The following is a 16,761-nucleotide window of genomic DNA, read 5'->3' as shown; positions in this document are numbered from 1 at the left end:
GTCCTTCCGGTCCTGCAGAGCTCCTCGTTGGCCGGTTACCGGGAAACCTTGGCTGGAAGGGGTCTTGGTGAGGGACAGGGTTACAATGACGTCACTGTGAAGCAGTGATTCTTATTGGCTGATTCAGGCAGGACTCCGTTGTGGCGTCACAATGGCTCAGAGGGTTTACCCAGCACACAATTGGAGTCCCATTGGGAGAATATCACTGGTTCCTGCAGTAAAACACTGCGGATTGGACAACAGTTCAGCGCATCAAAGTGTCTCCCAGCCCCACGTGGGGTCGGAATCCGCTCCGCGCGAGTTGACCAATGGGAAGAGTCAGCGCACCGGAAGCACTATGATCATCCCGCGTCTGAATACGGAAGTTGGACAATGGGTCTGTGAACCTGTCCATTGCTGTGCAGCAAAGCGGCTGCTGCTCCATCGCTGAATGAAGATTCAGATTCACACAGACTAAACCGCCTCCCGTGTCCAATATCTGTGAGTAACACACTTCTTTTTCTCCACATTTCTAATTTTGAACTAAATTGTTGACTTGCAGGTGGGACAGGAGGTGAATTTAGGAAGGGTGCAGACTCTGGAAAGATTGTCCTAGGTCTTTCTCAGAGACATTGACATAATTTGCTCCCTCAGCTTGAAACATTTATTTCTAAGACAAAAGCAAACTACTGTGGATGCTGGAATCTGAAACAAAAACAGAAAATGCTGGAAAATGTCACGTCTCGAGCCTGGATGGCTTTGTCAAAGAGTCGTCCAGACTCGAAACATTAGCTCTGTTCTCTCTCCACAGATGCTGTCAGACCTGCTGAGGTTTTCCAGCATTTTCTGTTTTTGTGACATGTATTGTCTGGCTAAAAGGATATAATTCTAATGTTCATAATTATAGGGATGGTTTCCCCAGTAGATGGTTGACATTTAAGGAGACAGTAAATTAATATAGGATAGAATGTATCTAGTGTTGTTATATGGTACTTATTTTATCTAAATTAATTTGATTGTGAAAAACTGCATTTATTATTATTTCTATTTAAAAAAAAATATTACTAAATATATTCCCAGCCATAGAATCATTAAGGCACAAAAAGAGTCCATTCGGTAACTTGAGTCCATGCCGAGACACTCTAAAGCAATCCAGTCAATCCCTTCCCCCTCTATAATCCAGTTTCTGTGTCGGTTTGTTTTCTCCAATTGCCTATGGAATTTAATTTTGAAATTATTTGTCTCCACTTCCACCATCCTCAGAGATGGGGATTTCCACATTATGACCACTGGCTGTTTAAATAAAGCTCTTCCACACTTCCCCTTCCAATTGTATGTCCCTCCAATTAAGAAATACATTACTGTATGTCACACACACACATACATACAAGCAGTCTCTATAAAGATTTTTAATCCACTGTCCTGGACAGAAAGCAGTGACCGTGGATCTGTCAATCAGCATGAATCGCTCCTTCAGAAGAATTGGGGGTGTGAATATTAAGTACGGCAAAGTGCAAAAGGGAGTCTGTCTGGGATGACTTTAGGCAAAAGAGCGATGAAAGAATAATCCATTGAAACTAGATTTGTCTGTTGTATTTCTGTACTGTACTGACAGTGATGACATTTGTAAACTCTCACAGGATATTCAAAGGGGAGGATTTGCAGTAAAATCTCAAACCAAACTTCACATTAAGATCTGACAGAGTCACTCAATTTGTTTAGGACGGGGAAAACCATTGGCTGTTTTACTGTCAGTGTGACTGGAAAAGCACTGTGTCACGGACACCCGCACCATGGGGAAACCGTGGAAATGTGGAGATTGTGGGAAGGGATTCGGATCCCCATCTGAGCTGGAAACTCATCGACGCACTCACACCGGGGAGAGACCGTTCATCTGCTCTCAATGCGAGAAGGGATTTAGTACGTTATCCAACCTGCGGACACACCAGCGAGCTCACAGCGATGTGCCACTGTTCATCTGCTCTGAGTGTGGGAAAGGATTTACTACTTCATTCAACCTATGCACACACCAGCAAGTTCACACTGGGGAGAAGCCGTTTACCTGCTCCGTATGTTTGAAGGCATTCGGATGTCAATACAACCTACAGAGACACCAGCGAGTTCACACTGAGGAGAGACCATTCACCTGCTCAGTGTGTGGGAAGGGATTCACTCAGTTATCCCATCTGCAGAAACACGAGCGAGTTCACACTGGGGAGAGACCATTCACCTGCTCAGTGTGTGGGAAGGGATTTACTGATTCGTCCAACCTGCTAGCACACCAGCGAGTTCACACTGATGAGAAACCGTTTATCTGTTCCGTGTGTGGGAAAGGATTCAGAAGTGCAGCCCACCTGCAGAAACACCAGCGAGTTCACAAGTCATTACAGGGGTTGGATTCTGCTGTTGTTGCTGCTGTTAATCACATCCAGGACTGAACCATGTTCATTCTGACAGTTGAAGTGGGAGGGTCAGAGAGTTTGTTTCTGTTGCACTGGCTGGTCTCCCAATTTACAATCCAGTGACTGAATTTCCTTGAACGAGGGCACATTTCCACTGAAACGATTCACAGAAGCAGATGTAATGTATTAATTTTATCTTGTACAGTTATGATGAATGTTTATTATATTAAATATATTGTATTGTAGGAACATAGGAACCAGAGTAGGCCATTCAGCCCCTCGATTCAATGAGATCATGGCTGATCTGTGGCTTATCCCCATATACCTGCCTTTGGCCCATGTCCCTTAATATCTTTGCTTCACAAAAATCTATCCATCTCTGATTTAAAATGAACAACTGTTCTAGCTTCAACTGCTGTGTGTGGGAGAGAGTTCCAAACCTCTCCCACCCTGTGTGTGAAGACGTTTTTCCCATCTCTTCTGAATGGTCTGGCCCTAATTTCCAGATTATGCCCCTAGGTTTAGAGGCTCCAACCAATGAAAATAGTTTACCTTTAGCGACCTTATCTTCTCCTGTTAATATCTCCTTTTTCACATTTTCTCCCAAATTTACACCCACTGAATACAATGTCAATCCCCATCTCAACAACAACAATCCCATCCTCCCACCAAACCCCCAAACAACTGCTCGCATGTTAAAATAAACAAATAACAAAAAGGAATCGGGAATCACCCACCGTCACCATTAACACATACAGTCCCAACCCACCCCCCTCCCTAATGTTCGATGTTATCCAATTCTTGAAAGTGCATAATGAATTACGCCCATGAATTGTAGAACCCCTCCATCCTTCCCCTCTGTTCAAACTTAACCTTCTCAAGAGTTAAGAATTCCAACAGGTCCTCCCACCATGCCAGGGCACAGGGTGGAGAGGTTGCTCTCCATCCCAACAGGATCCGCCTTTGGGCTATCAACGAGGCGAAGGCTACAACATCTGCCTCCACACCCGTTTCCAACCCCGGCTGGTCCGACACCCCGAATATGGCCTCCCGGGGATCCAGGTCCTGTTTCATGTGCACCACTTTAGTGATTACCCTAAAAACCTCCTTCCAGTAATCCTCCAGCTTTGGACGGGACCAGAACATATGAACATGATTCGCTGTAAAGTAAAATGGGAAAGATGTCAATTGAAACAAGTAGGTATGACAAAACCCAAAGGTCTGAGAAAAAGCAAGCAAAAATCCCACAAAGGGTTAACAGCATTCAGAAAAGAGGGTTTGAAATGCAAATAGCCTTTACCAGCTTGAAAACCAGCTTGAGACTGCTTAATCTGACGCTGTCCTTTCAAGTTAAAGAAAAACTAGTCATTTAAGTTTTTAGTTACATCGAGGGAAAACTACCTCACACTTTCATAGAAGTTAATTATTTTAGCAAGCAGTTGATACGAATTGCCAGAGTCTAATAAAGCAGAAATTAACACCAAGAAGGAGTCTGTTTAAACATGACTAGAACCAGAGGTATCACTCCACTAAGATTAAGAGACAAATATCAAAGCATTTTTACCAATGCTTATCATTGAAGCATCTTCTTGTTAGACATGATGGAAACTAGGAGTGTGCAACAGACAAATAAAATTACATAAATGAGCAGAAGATATTACTTGAAGATAATAAAATTTAACCAGCACTGCTTTGAGAAGGAAATAAATATCCTGAATCGCTATAGTCATTCACTTCCAGCTCTCAGAGCTGTTTCGGTAGATGGGAATGATTGAATGCACGAACCTAACAAGGGATCGAAGCTACTGAGAACACCCACAGATAAGAAGAGAGATTGTCAAGGATGCCACGAAGGTCTGATCAACTCGAACGGAAAATCCAGAAGCAAGATCTTTTTTACTTGTTGTAAAGTCAGTGATGTTATGTTTTGAAGTAAAATAAAGTAATTAAAAAATTAACCGTAACCTGAAACAGAGGTTATTACAAAATATCGATGAGTCTACTCTACTTTCTTAGCAAGGCGGGACCCAGGATCAAAGCTATTAAGTGGTCAGTAGATAAAACCTTCTTTGAAGATATAGATTATATCTTCTAACTTGAAACACTAGTTTGGCCTGAATAGCACCTACTTAAATCTGCGAAGGAATCGAGGAGTGAAAATCCTTGTTCACCATTTAGAACATCTTTTTTGACCCTTTTTGGTTCAGGGGGAGATTTCTAAGAATAGTGGTGATTTTAACTTGAAGGCATGCACTCTCCGGGGCACCTCACAACAGAACCCCTCCTCCATACCCTCTCCCAACTCTTCCTCCCACTTTGCTTTCATCCCTTCCAGTGGTGCCTTCTCCTCTTCCAAATTAGCCCGGTAAACCGCCGACACTACGCCCTATGTGTAGGTTAAGTTAAGGAGTTATTGGGACAGAGCAGAGGAGTGAACTTGGATGGAGTGCTCTTTCAAAGGGTTGGTGCAAACTCAATGGACTGAATGGCCTCCTTCTGTACTGTAGGAATTCTCTGATTCTATCATTTATTGGTCCAAAATGAACAACCTCACATTTGCTAACTTTGAATTCCATCTGCCACAATTTTGCCCATTCTAGTCTGTCAATATCTTCTTACAATTTTTTTGTTTTTAAAAAATAAATTTAGAGTACTAAATTATTATTTTTTTCCAATTAAGGGGCAATTTAGCCTGGCCAATCCACCTAACCTGCACATCATTGGGTTATGGGGGTGAAACCCACGCAGACACAGGGTGAATGTGCAAACTCCACACGGACGGTGACCCAGGGCCGGGCTTCAAACCCGGGTCCTCAGCGCCTCAGTCCCACTGCTAACTGCGCCATATGCCACCCTATCTTGTAATTTAATGCTATCATCTAGCTGTCTACAATGTCACCTAACTTTGTGTCATCTGCAGATTTGGATATATGACTTTCTATGTCATCATCCAAGTCATTAATGAATAATTGCGGTCCCAACACAAATCCCTGTGGTACAGCACTAGTCACATCCTGTCAATTAGAGTACTTCCCATTATCCCCACTCTGTCACCTGCCACTCAACCAATTTCTAACTATCCTGGCCGCGAGGTTTGCTAGTGTCACACGGGAGGGTTTAAACTAGTATGGCAGGGGGGTGGGCACGGGAGCAATAGGTCAGAAGGTGAGAGCATTGAGGGAGAACTAGGGAATAGGGACAGTACGGCTCTGAGGCAGAGCAGACAGGGAGAAGTTGCTGAACACAGCGGGTCTGGTGGCCTGAAGTGCATATGTTTTAATGCAAGAAGTATTACGGGTAAGGCAGATGAACTTAGAGCTTGGATTAGTACTTGGAACTATGATGTTGTTGCCATTACAGAGACCTGGTTGAGGGAAGGGCAGGATTGGCAGCTAAACGTTCCAGGATTTAGATGTTTCAGGCGGGATAGAGGGGGATGTAAAAGGGGAGGCGGAGTTGCGCTACTGGTTAGGGAGAATATCACAGCTGTCCTGCGGGAGGACACCTCAGAGGGCAGTGAGGCTATATGGGTAGAGATCAGGAATAAGAAGGGTGCAGTCACAATGTTGGGGGTTTACTACAGGCCTCCCAACAGCCAGCGGGAGATAGAGGAGCAGATAGGTAGACAGATTTTGGAAAAGAGTAAAAACAACAGGGTTGTGGTGATGGGAGACTTCAACTTCCCCAATATTGACTGGGACTCACTTAGTGCCTGGGGCTTAGACGGGGCGGAGTTTGTAAGGCGCATCCAGGAGGGCTTTTTAAAACAATATGTGGACAGTCCAACTAGGGAAGGGGCGGTACTGGACCTGGTATTGGGGAATGAGCCCGGCCAGGTGGTAGATGTTTCAGTAGGGGAGCATTTCGGGAACAGTGACCACAATTCAGTAAGTTTTAAAGTGCTGGTGGACAAGGATAAGAGTGGTTCTAGGATGAATGTGCTAAATTGGGGGAAGGCTAATTATAACAATATTAGGCGGGAACTGAAGAACATAGATTGGGGGCGGATGTTTGAGGGCAAATCAACATCTGACATGTGGGAGGCTTTCAAGTGTCAGTTGAAAGGAATTCAGGACCGGCATGTTCCTGTGAGGAAGAAGGATAAATACGTCAATTTTCGGGAACCTTGGATAACGAGAGATATTGTAGGCCTCGTCAAAAAGAAAAAGGAGGCATTTGTCAGGGCTAAAAGGCTGGGAACAGACTAAGCCTGTGTGGAATATAAGGAAAGAAGGAAGGAACTTAAGCAAGGAGTCAGGAGGGCTAGAAGAGGTCACGAAAAGTCATTGGCAAATAGGGTTAAGGAAAATCCCAAGGCTTTTTACACGGACATAAAAAGCAAGAGCGTAGCCAGGGAAAGGGTTGGCCCACTGAAGGATAGGCAAGGGAATCTATGTGTGGAGCCAGAGGAAATGGGCGAGGTACTAAATGAATACTTTGCACCAGTATTCACCAAAGAGAAGAAATTGGTAGATGCTGAGTCTGGAGAAGGGTGTGTAGATAGCCTGGGTCACGTTGAGATCCAAAAAGACGAGGTGTTGGGTGTCTTAAAAAATATTAAGGTAGATAAGTCCCAAGGGCCTGATGGGATCTACCCCAGAATACTGAAGGAGGCTGGAGAGGAAATTGCTGAGACTTTGACAGAAATCTTTGGATCCTCACTGTCTTCAGGTGATGTCCCGTAGGACTGGAGAATAGCCAATGTTGTTCCTCTGTTTAGGAAGAGTAGCAAGGATAATCCAGGGAACTACAGGCCGGTGAGCCTTACTTCAGTGGTAGGGAAATTACTGGAGAGAATTCTTCGAGACAGGATCTACTCCCATTTGGAAGCAAATGGACGTATTAGTGAGAGGCAGCAGGGTTTTGTGAAGGGGAGGTTGTGTCTCACTAACTTGATAGACTTTTTCGAGGAGGTCACTAAGATGATAGATGCAGGTAGGGCAGTGGATGTTGTCTATATGGACTTCAGTAAGGCCTTTGACAAGGTCCCTCATGGTAGACTAGTACAAAAGATGAAGTCACACGGGATCAGGGGTGAGCTGGCAAGGTGGATACAGAACTGGCTAGATCATAGAAGGCAGAGAGTAGCAATGGAAGGATGCTTTTCTAATTGGAGGGCTGAGACCAGTGGTGTTCCACAGGGATCAGTGCTGGGACCTTTGCTGTTTGTAGTATATATAAATGATTTGGAGGAAAATGTAACTGGTCTGATTAGTAAGTTTGCAGACGACACAAAGATTGGTGGAATTGCGGATAGCGATGAGGACTGTCAGAGGATACAGCAGGATTTAGATTGTTTGGAGACTTGGGCGGAGGGATGGCAGATGGAGTTTAATTCGGACAAATGTGAGGTAATGCATTTTGGAAGGTCTAATGCAGGTAGGGAATATACAGTGAATGGTAGAACCCTCAAGAGTATTGAAAGTCAAAGAGATCTAGGAGTACAGGTCCACAGGTCACTGAAAGGGGCAACACAGGTGGAGACAGTAGTCAAGAAGGCATACGGCATGCTGGCCATCATTGGCCGGGGCATTGAGTATAAGAATTGGCAAGTCATGTTGCAGCTGTATAGAACCTTAGTTAGGCCACACTTGGAGTATAGTGTTCAATTCTGGTCGCCACACTACCAGAAGGATGTGGAGGCTTTAGAGAGGGTGCAGAAGAGATTTACCAGAATGTTGCCTGGTATGGAGGGCATTAGCTATGAGGAGCGGTTGAATAAACTTGGTTTGTTCTCACTGGAACGAAGGAGGTTGAGGGGCGACCTGATAGAGGTCGACCAAATTCTGAGGGGCATAGACAGAGTGGATAGTCAGAGGCTTTTCCCTGGGGTAGAGGGGTCAATTACTAGGGGGCATAGGTTTAAGGTGAGAGGGGCAAGGTTTAGAGTAAATGTACGAGGCAAGTTTTTTACGCAGAGGGTAGTGGGTGCCTGGAACTCGCTACCGGAGGAGGTGGTGGAAGCAGGGACGATAGTGACATTTAAGGGGCATCTTGACAAATACATGAATAGGATGGGAATAGAGGGATACGGACCCAGGAAGTGTAGAAGATTGTAGTTTAGTCGGGCAGCATGGTTGGCACGGGCTTGGAGGGCCGAAGGGCCTGTTCCTGTGCTGTACATATCTTTGTTCTTTGTTTGTTCTAACCAAGTTAATAATTTTCCCTCAACTCCATGGGCTTTCACTTCCGTTAACGGACTCTTATGTGGGACTTGGTCAAATGCCCCTGGAAGTCCAAGTTAATAACATCAATAGACATTCTCCTGTCCACTAGCTCAGTCACCTCTTCAAAATATTCACTGAGATTTGTCAGGTATACCCTTCCCTTCACCAATCCATGCTGGCTCTCCCTGATCGATCAAAATCTTTCAAGCTGTTCAGTTACCCTTTCCCTAAGTATAGAATCCAGCAATTTCCCCACCACAGATGTTAGGCTAACTGGTCTGTAATTCCCTGGTTTCCCCTTTCACTCTTCTTAAAAGGTGGAGTGACATGTCCAATTTTCCAATCCAGGGAGAGTACTCCTGAATCTCGTGAACTCTGAAAGTTTATAGTTTGGGCATCTACAATGTGCTCCCCTCCTTCCTTTAACACGCTCGCTTGGAAACCATTAGATCCTGGTGATTTGTCACTCTTCAGTGTCATTAATTTCCTAATTACTGATGCTATACTTACGTTAATTGTATTAAGTTCCTGTCCTCTATCAACATTACATTTTCAGGACTACCGGCAAGTTATCCTCCTTTTCAACTATAAACACTGAGGCAAAGTAATTGTTCAACACGTCTGCCATTTTCCCATTATCACTGACAATCTCTCCATTTTCAGCTTTTAGTGGCCGACACTACTTTTGTCCACCTGCTTTCCCTTTATATAACTGCAACATTTCTTCTTATATACTTGCGCTGTATCTCATTAAATGTTTCTTAAATATTCTCCCCAGATCTTCAGTTGTTTGACCCGTTAACAGATGTTCCCAGTTTACCATGGACGGTCTCTGCCTCATCCCGTTAACATCAGCCTTACCCAAGTCTGAAACTCCAGTATCTGAATCGTGCTTTTCACTTTCAAACGCTACATTGAGTTCAATCATGTTGTGATCACTATTTGATAAATGTTTGTGCACACTTAGGCCATTAATAGAATTTGGTTCATAACTAAATCTATTACTGATCCCCTTGTTACATCTCGAACATGTTGCTGCAGGAAACTACATGTTCCAGAAATTCACTACCTTTCTGATAGCTGCTTGTCTGCCTCTCCCAATCTTGTGTAAGTTAAAATCCCCCATTAATACTACACTGCCTTTGTCACACATGTGCCTAATTTCTGGATTAAGCATTCTCCTGCCCACTACCTCAGTCACCTCTTCAAAAAATTCAATGAGATTTGTCAGACATCACCGTCCCTTCACCAATCCATGCTGGCTCTCCCTGTTTGATCAAAATGTTGATGTATGCTGTACACCTCAGAGCCCCCAATGGGGAAGTCTGGGATGAAACGGTTCCTTGATGGACTGGACATTCCAGTCGTGGGGGAGGGCAAAATACGGGGCTTGGAAGCACCACTAGCACTGGGAGAGATCATGGACAGCATTAGCTCCATGCAGGCGGGGAATTCTACAAACAATTTGGGACAGCACAGACTCGCTAGCGAGGGGCACACTGCCACCCACGCTAGCACAGGCCTCAATCTCGCTGGTACCTAAGAAAGACAAAGACCCAATGGAATGTGGGTCATACAGACCCATCTCACTGCTGAATGCAGACGCCAAAATACTGACCAAAATCCTAGCCAAAAGGTTAGAAGACTGTGTACCTGAGGTGCTCGCAGAGGACCAGACGGGATTTGTCAAAGGTAGACAGCTTACCTCGAACATCAGGTGCCTGTTGAACGTGATAATGACCCCCTCCGGGGAGAGAACACCAGAGGTGATGGTCTCCCTAGATGCAGAAAAGGCCTTCGACAGAGTCGAATGGAAAAACCTCAGAGGTAGTGGAGCGGTTCGGACTTGGAACAGGGTTCACCTCCTGGGTAAAGCTCCTATACAACACTCCCATGGCGAGCGTATGGACCAACAATACCAACTGCCAATACTTCCAGCTGCACAGGGGCACCAGACAAGGATGCCCACTGACCCCGCTGCTGTTCGCTCTAGCGATCGAGCCACTAGCAATCGCGCTCAGAGCAGCAAATAGCTGGAGGGGGAACCGAAGGGGAGGCAGAGAGCACAGAGTCTCACTCTATGCAGATGACTTGCTGCTCTACATTTCAGATCCACAGAGCAGCATGGACGGAATCATCGCGCTCCTGAAAGAGTTGGCACCTTCTCGGGCTACAAACTCAACATGAGCAAAAGCAAGATCTTCTTGGTACACCCACAAGTAGGTGGGGCAGCCCTAACGGGACTGCCTTTTAAACAAGCCCGACTCAAATTCCTCTACCTGGGAATCCAAATAGCCCATGACTGGAAAGGGATCCACAAATGGAACCTCAGCAGTCTGACAGAGGAAGTAAAAAAGGACCTGCAAAGATTGAACACACTCCCACTCTCCCTCGCGGGGAGAGTCCAGACGATCAAAATGAATGTGCTGCCCAGGTACCTCTTTCTATTCAGATCCATCCTGATCTACATCCCCAAGGCCTTTTTCAAAGCACTAGACAAACTAATCGTGGCATTCGTATTGGGGGGGGGGGGGGGGGGGGAAGAATGCTAGGATCCCAAAGAAGGTCTTACAAAAAACAAAATCCAGTGGGGGGGGCTTGCCCTCCCAAACCTACAACTTTACCACTGGGCGTCGACGGCCGAGCGAATAAGGGGATGGATCAAGGAGCCAGAAGCCGAGTGGGTGCGCGTGGAGGAGGCCTCCTGCAGGGGGACCTCCCTCCGGGCCCTGGCCACGGTGGCGCTCCCATCCCCACCCAAAAAACACTACAGCAGGAGTGAAGGACAGAAGGACACTGACAGTCAGGGGCCTATACACGGATGGAAGGATCGCAACACTGGGCGAACTGACAGAGAAATTCCAGCTAGCCAGGGGGAATGAGCTAAGGTACCTGCAATTAAAAAAACCTCCTACGAAAGGAGACAGGGACATACCCACAACCACCACGAGAGACGTTACTGGACGCAAACATACTAGATAAAGGAAACTGTAGTGAAATGTATGACCGACTGGTAGAAGAGGCCGACATCTTACTGGACGCAACAAGAATGAAGTGGGGGGAGGACCTGGGGATCGAAATAGGGTGGGGACTCTGGAGCGAAGCACTGCATAGGGTCAACTGCACCTCCACGTGCGCAAGGCTCAGCCTGACGCAACTAAAAATGGTACATAGAGCCCACTTAACAAGAACCCGTATGAGTAGGTTCTTCCCGGAGGTGGAGGATAGATGTGAGCGGTGCCAAGGAGGCCCAGCCAACCACGGCCACATGTTCTGGTTCTGCCCCAGACGTGTGGAGTACTGGACAGCCTTCTTCGTGGCAATGTCCAAGGTGGTGGGGGTGAGGGTGGAGCCATGCCCGAAAGTGGCGGTCTTCGGGGTTTCAGACCAGCCAGATCTATTCCTGGGGAGGAGGGCGGACGCCCTTGCCTTTGCCTCCCTGATCGCCCGCCGTAGAATCCTGTTCGGCTGGCGGTCAGCAGCACCACCCAAAGCTGCAGACTGGCTGTCCGACCTCTCGGAATCTCTCCAAATGGAGAAAATCAAATTCGCCATCCGAGGGTCAGCTGACGGCTTCCACAGAACGTGGGAGCCATTCACCCAAATGTTCCGAGACCTGTTTGTGGCCAACAAACAAGCAGAAGAATAGCCAGGTAGCCAAGAAACAGGGGAGAGTAGCCAAAACGTGAGAGGGAGAGATAGACCGGGGGGGGGCAGAGACAGCTAAATCTAAGAGGAAGGAAAGGCGAGCCACAGGGGGAGGTGGGGTGCAGGAGTGGAGAGAGGGGGGGGGGTAGAGGGAAGAGACAGGGAACAATAGAGGAGAGCCAGGGAGGGGGGAGGCAGGGAAGCGTTAACAAACTTAACGTCCAAAGGAACAGAGAAAACGGGGAAGACGGGAGGGCCGCAGAAGTGGAACGAGACGACAGCGGCAGCGAACTCCATCTGGGAGAAGCAAGGGACAACACCATCACAAACAGATGCCTACTTATGTGTGTAAATAATTTTGCCAAGTGTACAGAGCTGCTGCTGTTGAGCACCGGGGGCGTAATACCGTCCGATGGCTTCTCAGGGAAAATTAAAACGTCAGCAGCAGTAGGGGAGTAGGGGTGAGTGCTCCGTTGGGAGGGTGTGGGAAGACTGAGGCGCGTGCGGTCACGTCTCATCAATTGCTATTGTATATTCTCTTTTTGCACTATGTTAATTTTCACTCTATTTTGCTGTGTTAGGATTATTACTATTTATTATGAAAAATTTTGCAAAACTTTAATTAAAAAAAATATTTTTTTTGAAAAAAATGTTGATATATTACCCAAGCCACGTCCAAATTGGCATAGAGATGAGAAAATTAGGGAAGTTAACACGTGGCTAAAGGAGTGGTGTGGGAAGGAGGGGTTCCATTTCATGGAATACGATCTGAAACCTCAGAACTGCCACCAGGGGGTGATATACAACACCCATTATAGTTTTAGATCATTTCCTGTTCCTCAGTTCCACCCATATGGTCTCCACTGGATGCTTTCCCCTCATTATATCCTCCCTCATCATTGAGGTTATAGTATTTCTAATCAGTAAGGCCACTCCACTCCCTTGACCAACTTCCCTGCCCCTCCTGTAAACTTTATAACCAGGTATATTTAGTTCCCAGTCCCGACCATCCCACAGCCATGTAATAGCAGCTGCATCATAATCTTTAATTTGAATTGCATCTGCAGCTCATCTTGTTTATTCCTTACACTCCGTGCATTAGTTTATAGAACTCTGACTTGGCCCCCCCCCCCCCCCTCCTCTTTAACCTGTCCCACAGCATTGATGCTTTATTCGCTGTTTATTATTTTTCTCTTCCGGTTTAACCAGTATACTTCTCGTAGTTTTGCCATTAACTACAGTTCCTGAAGTTGGTTCCTAACTACTCTCTGCCCTGCTAATTGATTTTGTAACTATATTGACCCCCCCCCCCCATGAACTAGTTTAAAGTCCTTCTGATCACCCAATTTATCTTTTCCGCTCGGACACTGGTCCCAGATCATTTCAGGTGGAGACCATCCCAACAATACAGTTCCCACTTGTCCCAATATTGATCCCAGTGACCCACCAAATGGAACCCCTCTTTCCCACACCACTCCTTTAGCCACGTATTTGCTTCCCTAATTTTCTCATCTCTATGCCATCTTAACTAAGGCTAAAAACCCTCAATTATCTAAACCTCAGGGAACCTTCTAGCTATAAACAAAATTCCATTAGACCTATATAGGTAGACAAGTAAATGGTTGGAATCGATGATTATCCCACTTCTACAACATTTTAACTGCAACGTTTATGCCAATTTAGATGTGTGGGTAATATATCTTTTGTAGTAATATTTTTAAAAATCCTGGTTTAACATACAGGCAGGCCTGCCTGCAAAAGATGCAGTTAAAATGTTGTGGAAGTGGGATAATCAGCGATTCCATCCATTTACTTGTCTACCTATATAGGGCTAATGGAATTTTGTTTGTAGCTAGAAGGTTCCCTGAGGTTTAGATAATTGAGGGTTTTTAGCCTTCGTAAGATGGTCATAAGATAGTTAGTTGGCTGAAGATGATGTAATTAATGGGAGGAGCCAGGTCTGTCAGAAGTAGTTTAGCTTTTTGCCTGCCAAAGACAGAAGGACCTACAGGTAGGTCTGAAAGGGTATCTTGGACTTCCGGTGGCTATGAAGGAATAAGTCACATTTTTGGTGGCTCCCACTTTGGTTGGACTTTTGGGCCTTTCCCCCCGACTTTTTAACCGACTTGAATTGCAGAACGGATGTTAGTGGCAATTCTCTACTGAATTCCCACTTCAGTGCAAGGAGAAAAGGACTGGAAGTGTTTGTAAGGGCAGAAACAAGAAGACAGAGATAACTTGGGCTGTGTTGCAACAGGGGACAGCATGGCGGAGGGGCGAACCTCTGGCTTGTCGACCCAGCAGTCTATGGAGCAGCTATGCAAGTCATCCAGGAGGGCTTTGCTACGCAGAAACGGGTCTGCTTGGTCCCGATAAAAGCATTGATTGAGTGATTGGAGCTCAGGTTGGACACCCAGGATCGGGCGATCCAGAAGGTGGAGAACGCGCTGGCTGAGCAGGAGGAGCATCAGACTGCGGTGGAGTTGGAGGTGGGGATGCTGAGGGATCAGCAAAAGAAGCTTTTGGATCCCGCCGGCAGAACCTAAGAATTGTTGGGCTCCCAGAGGGGTCCGTAGGAACGGACACTGGGGCATACGTCGCAGGCATGTTTGAGAAGCTGCTGGATGGGGCATTCTCCGGCCCTTGGAGGTGGATAGGGCTCACAGAGCACCTGTGAAGAAGCCACGAATGGGACCCCCCCCCCCCCCCCCCCACAACCCCCCCAACCCCCCGAGGGCTATGGTGGTGAGATTCCACAGGTTGTCGATAAGGAGCGTATTCTGCAGTGGACCAAGCAGACACGGAGCGGCAAGTGGGACAAAAGGATCCTGCGGGTTTACCAAGACCTGAGTGTGCAGGTGGCCAGGAGGAGAGCAGGTTTCAATCAGATCAGGGCGATCCTGTTCAAGAAAAAGGTGAAGCTTGGACTGTTATACCCAGCCCGTCTCTGGGTCACGCATGAGGATCAGCACCTTTATTTTGAGTCGCCTGAGGACGCGTTGGACTTTGCAAGAAAGAAAGGGCTGACGAAGGACTGAGAACTTTTGAATTTGGCTGCAACGTTCGTGTTTTGTTTTCTCTGCTTTGTGTCTGTTTTCGTAAAAAGTTTCTCGTTTTGCTTGGACAATGAGCCCACCAACTAGGCTGATCACCTGGAATGTTTGAGGGTTAAATGGGCCAGTCAAAAGGGCACGTGTGTTCGCGCATCTTAGGGGATTGAAGACGGTTGTGGTAATGTAGCAGGAGACGCACCTTACGGTAACGGACCAGGTTAGACTGAGGAAAGGCTGGGTCAGCCAGGTGATTCATTCGGGACTAGATTCAAAGATTAGGGGGGTCGCGATCCTGATCAATAAGCGGGTGGTTGAGGCGCCTAGAATAGTCTTGGATGTGGGAGGTCGGTACATTATGGTCAGTGGGAAACTGGAGGGGGTGCAGGTGGTATTAGTGAATGTATATGCACCAAATTGGGATGATGTGGAGTTTATAAAGAGGATGCTGGGGAAGATACCGGACCTGGACTCGCACAGGTTGGTCATGGGAGGGGACTTCAACACCGTTATGGACCCTGGCTTGGACCGCCAAGCTCGAAAACGGGCTGGGTGCCAGCAATGGCAAAGGAACTAAGAGGGTTCATGGAGCTGATTGGGGGGGGTGGGGTGGAGGAGTGGATCCATGGAGGTTCGGGCAGCCGGGGGTGAAGGAGTGCTTCACACATGCATAAAGTGTACTCCCGGATTGATTTCTTTATTTTGAGCAGGGTCTTTCTGGCTGGGGTGGTGGACACTGGGTATTCGGCGATTACAATCTCAGACCATGCACCGCACAGGGTTGAGCTGCAGGTTAGGAAAGGCAGTAATCAGCGCCCGCGCTGGAGGTTGGATGTGGGACTCTTGGCGGATGAAGGGGTGTGCGAGAGGCTGAGGAAATGCAGTGGGAGTCTCGTCACCATCCAACCATCACAGAGCTTTCCCCGTTCTCCTGAGCAAGAATCAACTATATTTATATATCCCAAGAGGTGGGGTGCATAGCCCAGGAGTTTGAGTAACCAGGCATTGTGAACTTACTCACCAATCACATCAGTCCAATTAGAAGTTGAGATGCATTCATCCAGGTTTCATTCTTCACTGCTGTTATTTGCAGTTGAACGCTCAGACAACATACAGAACCCCCGGTCTGAGCTGATCTCAGTGGGTGTAGTGAGGTTATCGATGGGTTTCGAATGTAAATCTACACAATGAAGATCAGAATTGGGTGAGTTTTTTCCTGCTCCACCGGCTGATCCAATAAACACTTGGCACCCCTTCAGTTACCTTGTGTCAAATAGTTCAAATTCTCATTTTGGAAATGGAGTAAGGGGGTTTCCTTTTTAAATAAATTAACAGAAACATCCTATTTATAGATTCCAATTTAAAAGACTTAATATGTACTCAGTCTTTGGTATTTATGCTACCTTACCTACGAAAATAAGTAAACTAAAAAAATATTCAACACAAATACTGATGATGATGTGATTACGTGACTACATCACTTAATAAAGGAGTTAGTGAGAGTGGAAAAGGTGA

The 16,761-nt window shown here is 46.4% G+C and overlaps 1 long non-coding RNA gene across 1 annotated transcript; it reads left to right on the top strand.

Annotated features, from left to right (window-relative positions):
• Positions 1 to 359: 359 nt before the first annotated feature.
• LOC140421616 (uncharacterized) lies at positions 360 to 4,345 on the top strand. The gene is made up of 2 exons (XR_011946944.1): positions 360 to 480; positions 1,620 to 4,345. It is a non-coding gene; the product is annotated as an uncharacterized lncRNA (long non-coding RNA).
• The last annotated feature ends 12,416 nt before the right edge of the window (positions 4,346 to 16,761 follow it).

The sequence above is a fragment of the Scyliorhinus torazame genome, chromosome 5 (assembly GCF_047496885.1).
Source record: "Scyliorhinus torazame isolate Kashiwa2021f chromosome 5, sScyTor2.1, whole genome shotgun sequence".
Lineage (NCBI taxonomy): Eukaryota > Metazoa > Chordata > Chondrichthyes > Carcharhiniformes > Scyliorhinidae > Scyliorhinus > Scyliorhinus torazame.
This window is presented reverse-complemented; position numbering and strand designations above follow the sequence as displayed.